Here is a 19,839-nt window from a genome sequence, read left to right on the forward strand (position 1 = left end):
ATCCATTGAACCCGGACATTTTCCAGGAATACGAATTTTTGCCGAGCAGTGTTACGGATAGGGAGATGCCTTCTACTTCCGCTCATCCCGAAGAAGTCAACCTCAACGCAGCCGACCCGGACACAGCCGACTCGGAGACAACCGAACCCGACACAGCCGACCAGAACGAATTCGATCCCTCGGCTTCTTCCATGTTTCGTCCTGGTGATACACAGAACTTGAGCGCGACGCTTCAAAGTATTCGAGCATTTCCTAAAGCCGCTCCGAGGCAACAGACTCGTAAAGGACGAAAACGAAGAAAGAGCGCCGTTCTTACTGACTCGCCTGAAATGATGGAATTGGCGGCTGAGCAGGCGGAGTCCATGCGGAAAAAAAAGGAAAACCTGCTACGAGAAAGACGTCAAAATCTACACCTGCCACTGCGCCGAGAAAGAGAGGCCGGCCCAAAAAAAATGCCACACAAACAGAACCGCAGCCTTCGACGAGCAGTGGGCGTAAATCGAAATCAAGGAAGCAGCAGCGGTCGGATTCTGACGAAGACTTGGATAATACGTGCTGCGTGTGCTCAAACAAGTTGACAATCAGAGCATATGGGAAACAGTGCATTGCGTGCGAGCGTAGGGCACACAACACATGCGTGCGCTTGTCAGGATCTGTATTCACGTGCCTAAATTGTTTTATGGAATAAGTAAAACAATTATTTTTTAATAAATTTTTAATTTTTCTCTTAAAAACAATTATTAAAATGTATCCTATCATTTTTCAGGATTAGATGTACGTATATGTATTGAAAATGCAGTGTGACTGATTAGCCCCGGGGGGGTGACGCTTAAACCCCGGCATTTTTGAGATTTCAATTTTTGCACCGTTGTCGTTTTTGCTCTATACCGGTTAAACAAAGCGACGTAGATAAAAATTTCCTATATAAATTTTGTAGCTAAAGGTTCACTCTTTACAGTGGTATACCACTTTTAACTAAAATTATTTATTTTCTTGTTAAAAATCGGCACCGAAAAAAAACTAACCTTTTAGCCCCGGTCTCCCCTACTCATTTAGAAAAAAATATTTATAATTTTTTAAAAAATTAGTAGTTTTTAAAAAGTAAATTATTTGAAAAATTAGTAGATAATTATTAGAAAATATATTACTAATTTTTTTAGAAAATTAGCATTTATTAATTTTGTAAAGTTTTTAGGAGTATATTAGTTGCAGTAGAAAAGAAACGATGACGTTAACCATACTAAATAATTTTTTCATACTGAAAATTCGTGTTTTTTGGGGGAAAATTTGCAATTAGTAGATAAACTATAAACATGCTTTGCACGCTTCCCCCCCCCCCCTCAGCCCCTTCCCCCCCAATATAACAATTATAATTTAATTATAATAATAATTATAAACAAATAATTGTGAATTTTATGTGTTCATATACGTATTTTTCTTATTTATTCAGATATTTCTTGATATTTTTAACGTTTCTAACTTGACGTTGGTTACCTAGAAAAACTTAATAACTGAATCAAATGATTTCACTCTAGATGAAGCAACATATATATAATTTTCGTTGATTAAACACATCTTTTCTTCAATCACACCAACTTTATCAAACATTTAAGTTTGAGAATTATTGTTTTTTTCACAAAATTATATTTTTTAATATAAATAAAGTTTAATTGTTTATTATCGACTTTCTTTGAATGTTTTTTCTGTTTTTTATTGCTTCTTTTAAAAACCTTATATGTACAAAAAAAGTTAAAATATAAAGTTTTAAAAATTCGCAAATATTTGAGTCCGCCATATTGGATTTATATTTTGGAATTTTTAAAATTTGTTACAATATGCAAAATCTACACCAACAATACCACATATATACAAAAAGGTCTAAAAAAATATTGATAATAAAGTACTTTTGAATCGGGGGATCACTTTTCGGGGGATCACATTGGATTTTTTTTATAAAGGATTACATTAATAAGAGATTTTCAATTTTCCACCGAGATAACTGGGAAGTACAAGTAGCGCTAGTAATACGCTTATGCTAAGCTATGCATTTCGTGTGCGATGGCTCTAATGCTAGCCACACACACTTTTCATAAAACGTTAACACTTTAACAGGTTTTGACCAATCGCGTATATCCGTCCCCTTCGTCTTGCCTAGTATCTCTGATTGTAATATTGTCAGTTACCTCATGTTCATACTTGTTTTTGCCAAGACAACTTATTTCAGAGTCAAGGATAAAAAATTATTTTTATTTAATTGTTAATTTTCTGAAAAATTAAAAAATATTTTTTTTAATTACTAATTTTTTGGAAAATTAAAGAATATGAATTTACGCCCCAGGATCGGCGTCTGACCCTACTGCCCTGAGTTCTCATTTATTTAAAAAATATTTGTTTTTTATTATTATTTTTTAGAAAATTAGAAATTATTTTTATTCAATTATTTATTTTTGAAAAATTAGTTATAATTCTCGATTTATTATTAAATTTTCTAAGAATTAAAAAATAATGTTAAACATTTATAATTTTTGTAGAAATAATCTTTTTTAGAAATTATTTACAAATTGTTAGGTAAATAAAAATAAGTTAAACAAATTTTTTATTTTTTTGGCACTTAATATTTATATTGTATTTTGGCTTATTAATGATTGCTTTGACATTTAAAAAATAAATAATAAAAATTTTTTTTTGCCGATCACTGGTCACGAAGATGCGGAAAAAGCCCGAAAAGGTTACTAAATTAATATAATTAATATAATAATAAATAATTTCGATATTTTCATAAATCTGAAAACTGATTCTTTTTTATATAGGGGAGACCGGGGCCTAACCGTCGCCGGGGTTGAACCGTCAAATCAAATATCTCGGAACCTGTATATTGTGCGAACTCGCTATTAACATTGTAAACGCTGCTTATGGTACCCATGTGACCAACGGAGTTTCGGCAGGTTACCTGCCGTGTTATGATTTTTACGAGGGCAAACGTGTTTTCGGGAGGTGAAAGTTACATTTTCTGCGCGTGGAAATTTTGTAATATCTGCAATAATATTTGCTCTCCAAATCTTGAGGTACGTGATTATAAAGAGTAATGCATGCTGAACACGAATCCAGTGTAGTTTTTTCATTATCGTTGATGTCTAATATTTCGTGGGCGATCAAACCTAAAACTTGTGTTTGGGGTTAATCCGTCAGTAAGCAGTCCGGGTGCATTTCCAAGGCATTTCCGGGCATTTCCAGGCTCACTGCATATGGAATATGGATGAGACGGGAATTACAACCGTTCAGACACCGAATAGAGTCATCGGACGTCGAGGAGTGAAACAAGTCGGGCGAGTGACTTCTGCGGAAAGAGGAACCCTCGTAACTATTTTTTAATAATGTTTCGCATAAAAATTTTAAATAAATTTTTATATTTTTCTCTTAAAAAACAATTATTAAGATGTATCCTATTATTTTTCAGGATTAGATGTACGTATATGTATTGAAAATGCAGTGTGACGGTTAAACCCCGGCATTTTTGAGATTTCAATTTTTCCACCGTTGTCGTTTTTGCTCTATACCGGTTAAACAAAGCGACGTAGATAAAAATTTCCTATATAAATTTTGTAGCTAAAGGTTCACTCTTTACAGTGGTATACCACTTTTAACTAAAATTATTTATTTTTTTGTTAAAAATCGGCACCGAAAAAAAACTGACGGTTAGGCCCCGGTCTCCCCTATTTAGAATAGATGCTTCTATCGTCGTGTCACGTCAAGTCTAAGATAGGTTATATTTCTTTCTTATACATAACAACAGTCGCAGTACTGTGGATATCGTTCCGTTATTGCAGCGTTATATGCGGTAAAAGCAACAGAAGTAATTACGGAACGATCTTGCAGCTGTGCTCAATGACGTCACATCGTCAGTACTTATAGTGAATACAGAAACGTAGCCCCTGTAGATACCGCGTTCCGTCTTTCGTGTAATACCGCGCCGCGTGCACTCGCACTTTACCCAGTCGATACCGCGTTCCGTCATTTCGTGTAATACCGCGCCGTGTGCACCTGCACTGTATCCGGGCCCATATACCGTGATTGCCGCCGGGCAAGGATCTTGTATGTATAATATTGAATAAACGTTGTCGTGTAAACTACATATCCGGTTACTGTCTCTGGGCCTCCTATCGAACCCCTGATCCGGCGAGCTAGTCCGCGTTCGATTACCTCACAAGGAAGGCCGTTACAGTTTTAATTGTCGCATTTACACTGCATCGATTCAAGTCACTACCATCGACATTCTACATCTTACACTTATGATTTTTTCGACAAAAATCTTCATGGGTTTAATGTGAGAGTGATGGTTCTTTGTTATTAGTAGGTATTACCTTGCTTTTAACTTTGCTCCGTTAATTTTAAAATATGACTTTAATTATGACCTCAGACCAAATTGCTTTGTAGATTACTTGATAAGGACCCGATCCAAGGGTCGAAACGTCGTAACGTTTGTGTCAACTTTATATAATAGCCAATTGAGTTGAAATAAAACCTCTTATTATTGTTAATCTATATTGGCGGAATATTTTATCATTTTTGGTTTATTTCTTTTTAACAAAATTATTGTACCCCAAAATTGACGTTACCTAACTCAACCCCTAGTGATGTTTTTCAAAAAAATATATAAAATCTTTAAATTGCTCCAATTACATATGTATTACGTCAAAAAATAACTTTTACACCTTTGAAAAATTAAACCCAAGTGGTACGTACCCTTGTATTCCCATGTAAGGATCTTTCTATTCCAACCCAAGTAGTAGCTTTAATTCTCCTTAAGAGAATAATATCATCAAATTGTGTTACCTTACTTAACCTAAGTGATATGTAAAAATGAATACAAAATTTAACATTTATTTAAAAGAAATAATAACTTGGGTTGAGTAAGGTAACACAATTTGATGATATTATTCTCTTAAGGAGAATTAAAGCTACTACTTGGATTGGAATAGAAAGATCCTTACATGGAATATAAGGATACATACCACTTGAGTTCAACTTTTTAAAAGTACAAAAGTTATTTTTTTTTAGGTAATACATATGTAATCGGCGCAATTTAAAAATTATATATATATATTTTTTTAAAATACATATCACTTGGGTTGAGTTAGGTAACGCCAATTTTGTGATATAATAATTTTGTTAAAAAGAAATAAAGCTACCACTACATAGGTTGGATTTTTAGATTTACAACATACATTGCACGTGTACTTGGCGCATTTTTTTATCTTTTTTGAAAAAGGTAATATTATACAGATTTCCCAAACGGGATTTGAAAACATTACAGACGTGTTTCCCAAATAATTTCATGTTGATCAAAAAGAAAAAAACGTTTTTAAAATTACGTCTGCTAACTATACGCTCAATTGACTTTTATTAATTATAAATAAACTATTGTTTCCTAAACTATGAGAATATACTCCTAAATTTGCCCAAACGATTCTCAAACAATTGCAATAATAAAAAATAAGAAATATAAAATTTGTCTGCTAAGTATACGAAGATAGGTCGCTTTAGAGACCTTATAATCAGAGTCTAGCCGTACGGTAACAGACTTTTAATTGGTCCGCCATTTCTCGTCAAAAGCAGGAGAACAAATAGAGAAAGAGATATAAGAGAGAAAAAGAAAGCGATATGAATGTATAGAGATCCTTAACCAGAGATCAGACAAACCGTTAAGGGGATGCTGGAGCCGCAGGCGAACTCGATCAGCGTCGATAAAGAAGTGCTCACCGACTATATCTGTCCTTGTATAGACAAAGATATAGACAAGGATAGCACGCTACATTGCACGCACACATACGCACAATACACATCGAAATTATACTTTTATATTACGCTTCCAAATCTTGATTTGGGGGGTTTATCGATGTTTTTATTGTTGTACAATTCAGGGGAACTTGTTTTCGCGTTCGTACCAATCTCTTATATGAAATACATCTTGTGACGAGCTGACAGCTCGCCGCAACTCGAGACGCCATATTGGGATAAAAGTAGATAAGAAAATCTGTACTTCCGTAATTTTTTCTCGTTTTCTATATAAAATCGGAGTTCCCCAGAATCATTAATGTATGTACTGCAATTCTGGAGAAGGATTTTTAATTCTGTCAAATATTAACGACGCTACGTTTCGACAAAAAAATGTCGGTAAAACAGACGGCTCCAGCATCACCTTAACGATCTCTGATTGGCTCCGTCGTTTGGGGTTAAACCGGAAGTGCGAGAGAGAGAAAGATATATAAAGCTAACCAAGAAATCCTAGCCGACCTAGCCATAAGTGTTCGTCAAAACTAGAGCTCGGAATACCCGGGTATCCGGAAATCTATCCGCTCGCCCGTTACCTGTTGTCCACAGATCTGGGCTGCGTTCGGAAACTTTACTCGGGTGCACACCGCGTCGTTCTATCTTTGTCATTTACTACAAATTGAACAAGAACAGAACGACGCTGGTGTGCACCCGAATGGAATTTCCGAACGCAGCCCTGAACAGGTTCCACGGGTACACAGAGATAATTCGAGTTAGGTTAGGTACCCATACAATGCGTACGATACGGGTACCCGAATTATCCGGATACCCGCGGAACCGGTCCAGATCCATATACAACGGGTAACGGGCAAGCAGGCGGGTCCGGTTCTTTATCCGAGCTCTAATATTTATTTAACAGTCAAAATAAACCGCCATCAAAAACGTCATATCCGATTTGACCTCACGACGGCACATTATCCGATCTCTGGTTAAGGATCTCTATGAATGTATATCGCTTTCTCTTTCTCTCTTATATCCTTTTCTCGCAGGATTTTGAGAAAATCCCCTTATGGCCAGACTCTGATTATAAGGTCTCTAGGTCGCTTAGGCCGGTTCTACGATCAGTCGTATGTCGGAACGTAACCGATGGTCCAATGAGGAAAATTCGTTTTCGAAAAGGAAATTCTCTTATTGGACCATCGGCTGCTTTCCGACTACGATATATGACAGATTGTAGAACCGGCCTTAATGATGCCGCTTCTTACTTCTGTAGTAGCCACTAGAGTCATTGCGGTCGATGTTCGCGCGGTCACAAGAGACGCCGCGTCGGAGGCCGGGGGGAACATCTGTCTGTCTCTGTCCCACTCACGATCTCAAACAACTATCTCCGGTTTTCAGGTTATGTTCATCTGCGGACATCGACGATAGCGACGAGTAGTGGCTATGTTAGAAATTAAATGCATCTTCCGCAAGCGACTAGAGTCCCTATATAAGAGTCTGGCCACTGAGGCTATTTTGTAACAAAATGGCGTCTCGAATCTTATACAGGGATTCTAGCATCTAGAATCAAGGACACTCAGAGACTGTAGTCGCCAGCCTTAACCTAAAGAAGAAGAAGGAGAAGGGAACTGTAGTCGCATTCTAATTGGTTTCGCCATTTTGTTACAAAAGGTTGATTGAGTCAATACGCGTGAGTCCACTCAGTGGCCAGACTCTTATATAGGAACTCTACAAGCAACCTACCTCCACCACTTAAAATTGAGCGAGTTTCCAGACCTGTGTGTAAGACCGTGGTCGAAGTAGCCCTTTATCGTATTCCGATCAACAGTTTGCTAACCGTAAATGATCTTCAAACGGCGGTAAATTCCGCTAGAGCTGATTTCTTCTGTTTCCAGTTAAAAGATCAAATTGCTCATTGATTTAATCTTTTTAATATAGCACGTTCGTCTGATTCCATGTTAACGCGTACTGATCGGAAACTGCTTTAAATTAAGGAAACAAAACATGTTCATGTTTATAGAAAGAGACTAATAATTATCGAACACTGCGCATGCATCTTTATTTTATTTCCTTCTCAAAAGGAAGTAGAAAATTTCAAATATCTGGGATTCACGTTTAATAGGAAAGGTAATTATGCCGATCATAAAAGAACTGAATAGGAAAGGAAGGATCATTGCAAATAGGGTTTGGGATTTAGGAGAAAGATTATGCAAAGATGATTTTAATAGGAGATGGACGCTTTTTAAGTACCTAGTGAAAAGTGTAATGGAATATGGAGCAGAGATATGGGGGTGGAATGAAAAAAAGGAGTTGGAAAAAGTCATGATGGATTATGTAAGATGGGTGTTTAGACTAGATTTTTGCACACCGAGGTATGTAATATTAAGGGAACTAGGATTAGAGAAATTAAAAATTGGTTGGGGTATAAGAGCCATGAAACATACAAGAAAAGAAGCAGAGAGAAAAAAGACGGAAGTTTAGTAAAGGCATGTTGAGATGAAAAGGACATAATGGCTAAAAAGAAAAAGGATTTATATAATTTGGAACGAGAAAGATTTTATAATAACAATGGTTGGAGCTCAGAAGTAATAAAAGAATTAAATAATGAAGGTAAAAATACTGAAGGCTTAGTAAGAATAAGGGAACAGGACATAAAGGGCAAATAATAAACAGTAAAATAGCAGAGACAAGGTATAATACAAGGTACAAAGAGATAGAGGTGAGAAACGAAACACCCAGTTATTTATTAAAAGAAAACTTGGATAAAGTAAAAACAGGAGATGAGATTAGAGCGATGGTAAAATTAAGGTGAGGCAATTTAGAGGATACAAATAAATATTGGCTGGACGAAAAGATACAAAGTGTAGATTCTGCAAGATAGGTAGGGACAACTTAGATCATTATATAAGCGAGTGCAATATCACAAGTATGTGGTTTGAGAATCTAGGTAGGAATAACAAAGAAAGATTAAAGAATATACAAATTTAGAATGAAAAAAGGAAAGGTGTTAAATAGATTATGGAAAAGGAGAGAGAAATTCTATAAAAAAGATAGGATAAAGGAAAAGAAAAATGAGGAAGAGGTAAGTTGGGAAGGAGCATGAGTAGGAGCAGTAATGGAAACAGCTTTATATATAACGGTTGTAAATAACAATGTATTGCGGCTTGTATGTAAAGAAGAAAGATGGATGATGTGTGGATGGATGCGTGTTTTAAGTAAGAAATGTAAACCAAGTCCTTTTTCTTGGCGTATAGCTGAAATAAAGACGTATATATTTCCTTCTCAAAATATTCAGCATGCGCATATTAATTTTCAGCTTGTCCTTGTAACCTATGTTGAACGTTTCTTTGGGCATGTTCCGAAATGTACTGACAGTATCAAAAATCTATAACATACGCAACGTAAACTATAGATTTTCAATGCCGTCAGCACATTGTTCTTCTTAATTCATAAAATTCAAGTGTTTCGTAGTAGTTGTTATCATATGAATGTTGTTATCCTGACCTCTTCTCTAGTCCTTGAACTTCCATCTCTCGACGCGCATGAGAAGGTGGTGTCGACATAGGTGTCAGAGCGGAGACAGGTGTCATTGTCGGCGTTGAGGCAGACGTGCCGTTGCGCAACGCAGAATCTTTTCGTCTGGACGCGGGGGAAGCCGGTGCCGAGCCGACCGCTCCTGAGTTTCTTAGCCAGGAATTCTTGCTACTACTGTTCTCAGCTTCTGTAGGCGAAAGTAATAATCCAGGAGAGAGTAACACGACTGGCACTCGAGCAAACTGTTCCGTTGGTATTCGCATCTGAAAAATGTCGTTACTAACTAAGTTATATTAATATTCAGAACAATTCAAACGTCAAGAAAAAGAACTCGATATAATAGCCTAAAATTAATTAAATTCAGCCAGTTTAAATCGTATAGTGCAAGATAAAAATTTACAATATGATATTACTTTTTATAAATCTAATATGCAATAATTCGCCAAAGCCAAAAGCCTGAAGAAATCAAATTGATAGTTAAAACTTAATTAAAGTGACTTTTAATTATTAATTAAAATACAATTTATCTTCGAAAATATAAATGTTTTAATGCATTTTTGTTTTTCGTCAATTTATAGATACTTCATATAATTGTAGCTATAGCTCAAATTACACATTTATATGTTAATTGTTCCAATTGTAATCGAAATTTATATTAATGTATGCAAAAATCGTATACTAACTTTCGAATAACATTTAACGCAGACGGTCCTCTTGCATAAGCGACAACGTTGTCCCCAAGGGCCTAGTAAACCGAAGCGTGTTTTCAGACAGAGAAAACAAACGCGTCTTTTCTCTACATCTTCTTTTACGCGCCCTTCCACAGGAAGAGACTCCAACTCAGCTTTTGTAAGCACGCTACGAATATGCACAATCTCGTCCAACGTTAATGACAGCCTTTCATCCAATAACATATCTCCTAGCGTCGCTTTCTGCGAAATGTGATTAAATTTGAATGTATTTATTTATGATTACGTCTTTTATGTTTCCATCTCATATATTGTACGTTTAAATCGCAAAGATGTAACTTTTAGCTCCTAACTATAATATTCTTATATTAACCCTCGGTTGTCACTCGGGGTCAAAGTGACCCTAGACTATTTTTTTTTATTAAAGTAATATCTTAAGAGTACTATGCAAAATTTTAAGCAAAAGACATTGAAAAATGAAAGTTGTGATTTTTTTCCGAACACTTACATTTTTTTAAGGATTCTTTTTAACATGATGCCATTCAAAAAGTTAATTTTTTATAATGAGAATACATTCTACAATGTTTAAACTTAATTCTAGAATTTTTTGCGATCCACTTAAACTGTTAGTTTTTGAACAGCAGCTGCTTGAAAATTGGTTGGGGTAAAATTGACCCCGTGTGACAAACGTGTTCGAAAAAAGAGGTGTGACAACCGAGGATTAATGTATTATTTTTTTATATTCTTCGCTGCTTTAACTATCTTCTAAAGAACCCCGCCATAATCATACGTATTTTGGCTTTCGGTGAAATTAGCTGAAACTTTGGAAATAAATAGTTTATGTGATGCTGATCAAACGTCACAAGGGCAATATTCATAAAAATCAACCGTTTAGATGCTATCATTGCTCAAAAGTCAAAATAAGGTGTTATTACTACTGGTGTTATTTAATACTATTGTGGGATAGTGGATTTTGGTGAAATTGGCTGAAACTTTGGAAATAGATAATTTATGTGATGCTGATCAAAAGTCATCATAAGCATGATCCCCAAAAATTGGCCTCCATGAGCCGTTGTCCTTAATAACTATAGTATAACAGCAACATCACCAAGCCTATTGTGCAACTAAAAGTACTTGAGTAAGCGCGTGTGTGTGCATGTGTGCATGTGTGCGTGCGTGTGTGTGTGTGACCTATAATACAATGTAAATAAAAATATATATGTATATTTTGTGTTATGTCTGTGTGCGTGAGTGTATTCGCGTGACTGTGCGTGCGCGTATGAGCGTGCGTATTTTGCCGTCGGCATTGGCGTTATCCAATGTGCACCGCGGAAAGGTTGCGCGATCGGACTTTGCACATCATTTGGCCCTTGAAAGAGCCGATTTTTACATGTATGTTTGCACTCGCATGTATATGCGTATATGCGTGCGTGCGTGCATGCGTGCGTGCTCGCGTATCTGTATCAAGAGACACGGTAGTGTCTCGCGCCAAGTACACGCGAAGCGAGACCGCACTCTTTTACGCGACGCGACGAGTTGCGAGTACTCGAGATGTTGAGATCTTAATAACGAGTGAACGGATCAAGTTCTAAGTAGGCTTGATCGATAGCTTGGGGTCGATTTATAAATAAAAGTGTTTTTATTTTTCCCTTACGTGCCCTACGAGCGGAGATATTGCGACGTCGTTAAAAGATACGTCGTCGTCTTTCACTCAATCAGAGAAACGTAACTTTCACTACTTTCAACGGTAGATGGCTCTTGATTTCCGATAAGTCGCGCGCGCATTATTATCGATCAAGTAGGTAAATTAAATCGATAAACTTATCGGTCAGAAGGAAGATTTCTATTTAGATAAATTAGGTCGATATAGACTTATCGGCCAGGAGGTTATCAAGAGACACGGTACAGCGCGTTCAACGCATTCAGTAGTTATAACCTATAGTGACAGTCGTGCCAGATGTCAAAATAGTGATAGTGTACATTTGACCGCAAGGAGCTGACGTCGAGGAGATGTTTAAGAAGGAAGGTATATCCAAAATTGCACACGTACGTACATATATATGCTGTCTTGTAAAAGTTAAAGAGAACGAGAAAGTGATCTGTAGCGCAATTCGTATTGTAGGCAAGTTAAAATATTAATTGATTCAAGTCCATTATATTATGATAGACGTTGATTTTATATCTTGATGTCTGGAAATAAATATTAATTATTCACGAAAGCATTAATTATTCACGAAAGCAATAATAACAAAATAAATTTTGGTAAATTTTATATTCGTATTCAACAATCTCTAACATTTTAAAAAATAATGAAATTAAATATGTTCTTCTCACACACAAAAAAGATTAGACTTTAAAAGGATTAATTAATATTTAATCAAAATATATCATAATAAAAATTATAATAGCAAAGTTTTTGGAAGTGGTGGACAAACAGTTTATATTTTTAATGCAAACTTTACCTCGAATTTTTATATTCATTGTCAGTCATCAGAGGATTTTTTCTGCAGATATAAGACTGACAGATAATGGATTTTCTCGTGATTGAGCGCATACACGATTTAGATACTAACTTTTTGAATTCTGTTACACTGAGACTTTACTTTGGAGTATGGCAAACTCTTTGGTAATGAAATTTTTAACAAGGTAAGATTATGGAATATAATTATAATTAAATTATCGTTTGGGAATATTATTATTATATATAAGATTAACATAATTATTTTTTAAGGTAATTATGAAGGAGAGGGGCTTTCTTACCGATTTGGCTAAAACTTCACAATTTTGTGTATTTTGGTGCGTAAAACATAAATCTGTAAGTTAAAACTGTCGCTCTCAATTTTAGGAAAAACGTTAAATACTCAAATTGACTGTTGCGTGGTTAGGATGTCTGTTATACCGACATGATGTAGATCATGCACATGATCATGCGTAGTGACGTGCATGGAATTACGAGATGGCGTTTGTAGTATTGAAAAAAATTTGCTTTTACCGTATTCACCAGATTTGGCCCCCAGTAACTTTTTTTATTTCCAAACTTGAAAAAATGGCTCGGCGGAAAACGATTCACGTCGAACGAGGAGGTCATCGCCCAAACAGATGCCTATTTTGAGGACCTTCCGAAATCCTACTTTTTGGACGGTTTAAAAAAGTTGGAGAAACGCTGGGAAAAGTGTATCGAGCTAAAAGGAGATTATGTTGAAAAATAAAAAAAAATCTCCCCAAAATAACTTGTTTTTCTATCTTTTTCTAAGGACTTATTGAACGACCCTCGTACTTTGAAAAATCTTTACATTGTGTCAATTAGAAAAAGAATGTATGATAACAATTTTATAAGATTAAAATTTTTTTTTTAATTTAACAAGGGAATACAAGGTATTTAAATACAAAGTTTACATATGTATTTTTTAGTGGATATGATAACAATTTTATAAAATTAATAATTTTTACATCCAACAAGGAAATACTTAAATAATACAAAGTTTACAAACATATATGTATTTTTTAATCAAATAAAAGATTTAATCACAAACAATTACAGACAAAGGTATAACACTACAAAATAAACATATTTTATTAAAATTATTACATTTTTCTTGTAAAAAAAACTTGGCGCTGCTAGACCTCGAAATGCGTGCGTGCGTGCGTGCGCTTACTCAAGTACTTTTAGTTGCACAATAGGCCTGGTGATGTTGTTGCTGTTATACTATAGTTATTAAGGGCAACTGCTCATGGAGGCCATAAGGTTGATTTTTAGGGATCATGCTTATGATGACTTTTGATCAGCATCACATAAATTATCTATTTCGAAAGTTTCAGCCAATTTCACCGAAATCCACTATCCAACAATAGTATTAAAATAACACCTTATTTTGACTTTTGAACAATGATAGCATCTAAACGGTTGTTTTTTATGAATATTGCCCTTGTGACTTTTGATCAGCATCACATAAACTATTTATTTCCAAAGTTTCAGCTAATTTCACCGAAACCCAAAATACGTATGAATCGTATGATTAGGTATGGCGGGGTCCTTTAGGTACATATTTTCCATTACTTTCTATATTAATACTAATTACACACGTGCGCTTATTCCCAGATCTTTATTAATTAATTTCTTATTAATTATTGAGAAACTTACAAAACGATAAAGAACTTTTTAAACACCCTATATACAGGGTATCAATTTTAATGTCCCCACCTAAATATTTTCTTTTCTACGACTTCTACAAAAAAATGTTTCATACAAAATTGTTTGACACGTTAAACGTTGTTTAAAAGCGACGCAAGACAGCGGTATCAATTTGTTTGCAGATGATGTTACTTTCCAGAAATTCACTAATTATCACTTTTTTAAAATAAAAACTGGTTTTCCTGGGGTGTTTTTTTTATGTTGTAGATCTCGTAAAATCCAATCATGTGTATTAGTTTAGAATTCACTTGATCTTTTCATGAGTTACACAATTTTTTAATTCTAAAGTATACCGGTATAGTTCTTATATTTAAGACCGTCTTAAGTACAATCTCAAGATGTCATAAATCAATCACAGAGCCGTATTAGCATTTTGAGACATTACTTAACCCCTTGACTGGCATTGACGCATATACATGCAGAAAAAAGATGTGCCAAAACTGGCATTGACGCATATATGCGCAGTGTTTTATTTTTCTCTAGTTAGCAAGATTTTCATGAAACTTGCTACTTAGAGGTTTTTTGGGTCGAGGAATTCGAATTTGGGATTAGAATTACAAAATTCAAAATGGCTGATCCAATATCCCATACAACACAAAATGTTTTTAAACAATATTTTTAAATATTTCTATAAAACTATTGGAAAAAACATTTTAAAATGGTTTTAGGAATATTTTAAAATGGTTTAAAAACCTCTTGCGGTAACATTTTTAAGAATATTTTAAGAATTTTTAAAAATATTTATAAAAATGTTCTTCTTTATCACCCAGACAATATTTTCTTAAATATTTAAAATATATTTTTGAAATATTAATTCAAATCTACATATTTATTGTTTTATAATCTCGTTCCAAAATATTAAAAAAATATTTTAAATTTATTTATTATTGGTTTTATAATCTTTTTTCAAATATTTTTGAAATACTATGAAATATTCTTAAAGGGTTAGGCCACCTTAAAACTTTCAAAAAACCAAATTTATTTTTTTTACTTAAAACATTCTTCAGGATGTCAAAAATAATATGCAATTGTTCCCAATGCTCAAAAAATTTGTTTTTATTCAAAAATATTGTTACTTAAAACTTTAAATGCGTTTTTCTTAAAATGCATTTTTCAAATTGGCGAGCAGTAGATCTCGAACAATTTTTGACCGATTTACTTGAAATTTTGACAGTATCTTTAAAACTAAATTATCTAAAGAAATACATACAGATTTTACGATTCATTAACAATTTTCTAAGTTATAGAGAATTTTATACAGTTTTTTTTTACCTAAAAATGAAATTTTTTGTTCAAATGCTTACCATTTCTTCAAAATTCTATATCTTGACAAATCCATATGTACTTCTCTAGCAAATTTCATGTAAATAATAAAAATTTTTTTTGTTTTGCCCTACGATCAAATGGTAACCACTTCTACTGCTCGCCGCGAAGCGTGTCAAATCAAACAAATGCTGCTTTAAGCCACCATTTTGAAAAAAATATCAACTTTAAAAAATTGTTTATATACTTCGAAATATGTATAATAAAGTGTATGAATTGGATTTTGTAGTTACTTTATTGTGTCTCCAAAAAAAATTCCAACAATCACGCAATAGGGTTGTAAAACAAACTTTTTTTTACGGAATTTTAATCTATGTATATGTGTTTAGAATATAGATAAATAGAGTAAGGACAGACAAAGTTAACATTACGCGGCTCCCATCTGGTGGGAGAAGGTGGGAAAAACTCTCCACCTCAGGAGGAAAATGGAGGCAGTGCAACGAACAATCGCTACACGAGCCTCCAGAGCGTACAGGACCGTTGCCCACGTGGGGGCGACTGTTCTCGCGGGGATTCCCCCGGTGCATTTGATCGCGCGAGCGCACGGCGAGATGAACGAGAGGATTCGTCGTATGCGCGAGACACTGGGGGAGATTCCAATCCCGCCGAGGGCGAGAGCGGCGCTGAAGTTGGAGATACGGGCGACCCTTCTCCAACGGTGGAAGGAATGGGTGGAAGACCCCCGTAACAAATACGGGAGAAGGGTCGTCGAAGCCGTCCAGCCGGTATTCGAGGAGTGGATGGAGGGCGTTAGGCAGAGACGCCTCGCCTTCCATGCTGTGCAGATAATAACGGGGCACGGATGTTTCAGCTCCTACCTGCACAGAATCGGGAAAGAGGGCACCACGCACTGCTGGTACTGTCCGGAGGGGGCGGACACGGCGCAGCACACGCTGGAGCACTGTCCAGCGTGGGCAGACGAGCGCCGTGCCCTCCGGACAAAGATAGAAGAGGATCTTTCACTCCCGGCCGTCATCGCAGCTGCGGTAAGGCCGGGAGACGAGGGAACAGAAAGTTGGAGGGCGTTCGTCTCCTTCTGCGACAACGTCATGTCGCGGAAGGAGGCGGACGAGAGGGTGAGAAGGGGGGAGTAACCGCCCCCCTCTTTCACGCCCTCAGATCACGGGGGGGACCTATGTCTCTCCCTCGTTCCTCCCCTTTCACGGGAGCTGACAGCTCCCAAGGGGAGAGAGGTAATCAACCGGACAAGTGGCGGGGGGACTGCCCTCCGACGAGGGTGGTTCCTCCCCCGGCACGACCGGACATCTTTCCTCCTTTAACAAGGAGGCGGGGTATTGATGGGAGGGGACAGCGGGGGATGGACGGGGTCTCCGTATCTCCCCAGGGAGAGGAGGCCCTTCCCTCTTCCGCTGTCATTCGTGCCGAGCAGGTCGGTGGAGGATGCGGATCGGAGGGGGCACGGGCGGAATCCCCACGGGGACCCGTCACGATTGCTCCCCTCCGGTCCGCGATGGCGGGAGGCCGGGACTCTGAGTGGGCTACGGCCTTACTTCGGAGCCTCGGGCCCCGCCTGCCCCAAGGGGCGCGAGGGGGGAGGGGTCGGTCACCCGATGCCCCTCCTCTTCTCGCGGGGTGGGGGGTGAGCGGGCGGTAGGGGCTAGTACCGCACGCCCGCTGCGAAAGCAACCCCACAAGGGAAGGGGCGACGGGTGAGTTGGTGGCGCTCATCCGCCACGAATTAGGACAGGTTCGCTCAGAAGGGCGAGGTGCGGGGGGGCTCACGGAAGTAATCATTGCGTTTCCCGGAGCCTCCCTTTATAGCACAGTGTTAGGGTCACTCGCGGGTGGTTTAGCCGGCAGGCTACGAGTAATGGCGGGACTTTATTTTAAGTCCCTGCTCTCGTAGAATCCGGCACTCCCCTGTCCCGCCCCGGGGGCAAGGGGTCTTCCCCCCGAAAGGGGGGTCACTGGTAAATCGAAACCCCGGAGGAACGGAGGCGCTCCACGATCAGAGGCGCTCCCCGATCAGAGGCGCTCCCCGATCAAGGGCCTTGCCCTTGTGACCGGTTGCCTCTGTTGACTGGTTGCCTCTGGTGACTGGTTGCCTCCAGGAATCCGGGGGATTCCAGTGATGGAAGATTACACCCGCGTCAGAAAAAAAAAAAAAAAAAAAAGACAGTTAACATGGTAAAATAGAATTAAGAGCGAAATCAATAACGCAGTTTATTATGTTACCGACCTCCCGTAAACGCACTATCGATCAAACAGCATTACTACTGTTACCATGATTCATCTAGTACAATGCATACGCGTTGGCGCTTCTTGATATTCTTGCGCGACGCATCTTCCTGCGCGACGCAGGCGCGTCGGCGTTTCCTGATATTGCTACGCGAGCGACGACAAGCGGGTCGTCATTCTCTTCCGGGCGCTCAACTAGTGAGCATCTTTTAGTAATGCGTAGATACGCACGTTACATTCGAGAACTTTCGAGAGACTGTCGATTAGACAAAATACTGCTGAAAACTCAGAGGACATTTTCCCGGATAGCTAAGAAGTATGAAAGGACTCTAGTCTATTTTATGACGATTCTACTGCTGAGGCCGGCTATTATATTACGAAGGAAGTTTATCCGTATTGGCGAGGACAGCCATTATTACTGGAAGACGCACATTGAAACATCGTGCCGACAGCGGCCATCTTTTCCTTTTGAGAATATTCTTGAAGGACGAGAATACATTGCGATGAGTATACATTGCAGAGATTATTCCAGAAACTCTATTCTGGAACAAGCCGATTACGGCTGAGTATAAGGTAACAATATAATTTCTAGTGAAATCAACACGAGTTACATGGCACGGAGGCTATAAAGCCTACTTATTTGATATTAATTGCAGAACATTCAATCGTGAGATATTCACTTATCGAACGAGATAATTTCTTCGTGGTGCGCATAAAGTTAAATAAAGAAGACGAGTCTCTTTACATTTCTTTTGTTCACGATGAACTTTCGAGACAACGAATTGATTACAGAACTTTTATAGTTTTTCGATGTATATGTTACTTAGTGTATTCGAAGCGTGATACATAGCGTGGTCAAAACATGAAATGTATCTTACTTAAAGCTGGATACATTGCAGGATAGAAGCGTGATGCATTACTTGTAAGAAGTATTATTACGTTTAATATAGTATTTATCCGAGAATAACCTACTTAGAACACTGAGTTTAAATTTAAAGTTTAAGTAAATTATATTCGAGTTATTAGCTTAAGTTTAATGATTGTATCATACTTTCTTACTTCTTTTTTCTGTTCATACTCGGTTTACATTGCAATCTTAGTTTATAAGTTAACGATAAGAGAATCTTAGTCAATAATGATTGAAGTGAATTTATGATTATTATTTTATCCTTAATTCTAAAAATTATAGAGTTCTCTAATTTGTTCTGCTGAATTGTGAATTCAATTCATTCTTAAATGTAATCAAAGAGAATCAAATTGCTGTTAAAAGGAATTCCATACAAGGAAAGGAAACCAAGTTAACTTGAGTTAACAAAACTTCAATCATCTATGACTCTAAGAGTATTTTTAATCATTTGTGGAAATTCTTTTATATGTTCTAATCTTCTTGTATATAGTTATGATTTTCCTTATATTGTTTATTCAATGTATTCTGTATACATTTCTTGGACTGCGTTTAAACTTTGTCTTATATTATTTGCTGCAATTCTGCGCAACGAGTTGTAATCACATGATTTATTCTTTATTTAAAATTATAATTTATTTCTTTCTGAATTAATTTGAGGCATTGTTCTTTCCTACCATTCGAAGAAACGATATTCTACCCAGCGCCTATACAATATGACTTTATGATACAAATTTTTTCCTCAATTTTTTTTCTCAATTATTTAACGAGTTATGACTTGTGAAATAATCGGATCCGCGAAGCTCTATTCAAACGCTCTAGAATGAACCGAAGCGGTTCGTGACGTCACGATGTGAGAGCCGAACGTGGCCGAACCTCGCTATTGCAATCAGCATAGCTACTACGGTTCTAATTTAGCAGTTTCGATATAAATGCAATGATCCTGGTTGTTTGTCCTGGTCGGGATTTTCAGGAAGCAAAGAAAATGAGACACAATGTTTTGGAAAATACAACATTCACATTGAAGATGACATAACCTTGAAAAGACCTCGAACACCTCCGTTGCTCCAAACAGATAGTTTGCATGAAAAGACTGAAAAAACTTTTCAGTTCATCCAATGTTAATGACACAGCATACCCTTTCTCTCGAACCCGATGTTCAGGGGCTCGATTCTTAAATTCATTCGCAAGAGAAATGTATGCGCAAATGTTGTTCTTACAGAAAA

At 37.0% G+C, this 19,839-nt stretch overlaps 3 long non-coding RNA genes across 3 annotated transcripts in view; all 3 read right to left on the reverse strand.

Annotated features, from left to right (window-relative positions):
- LOC139780876 (uncharacterized) overlaps positions 1-10,764 on the reverse strand; it is a 38,910-nt gene extending 28,146 nt beyond the window's left edge. The window contains exons 1-2 of the long non-coding RNA XR_011720365.1: positions 9,990-10,764; positions 9,277-9,569 (exon numbers count right to left, since the gene is read on the reverse strand). This is a non-coding gene — a long non-coding RNA (uncharacterized lncRNA). The remainder of the gene's footprint in view (positions 1-9,276; positions 9,570-9,989) is intronic.
- LOC139780877 (uncharacterized) lies at positions 2,858-4,800 on the reverse strand. The gene is made up of 2 exons (XR_011720366.1): positions 3,159-4,800; positions 2,858-3,034 (listed from the first exon to the last, which is right to left on the reverse strand). It is a non-coding gene; the product is annotated as an uncharacterized lncRNA (long non-coding RNA).
- LOC139780878 (uncharacterized) lies at positions 5,236-9,266 on the reverse strand. The gene is made up of 2 exons (XR_011720367.1): positions 7,516-9,266; positions 5,236-7,181 (listed from the first exon to the last, which is right to left on the reverse strand). It is a non-coding gene; the product is annotated as an uncharacterized lncRNA (long non-coding RNA).
- Positions 10,765-19,839: the final 9,075 nt, after the last annotated feature.

The sequence above is a fragment of the Temnothorax nylanderi genome, unplaced genomic scaffold (genome assembly GCF_030848795.1).
Source record: "Temnothorax nylanderi isolate EJ_2023f unplaced genomic scaffold, tnyl_v1.0 TNYL_tig0302_pilon, whole genome shotgun sequence".
NCBI lineage: Eukaryota > Metazoa > Arthropoda > Insecta > Hymenoptera > Formicidae > Temnothorax > Temnothorax nylanderi.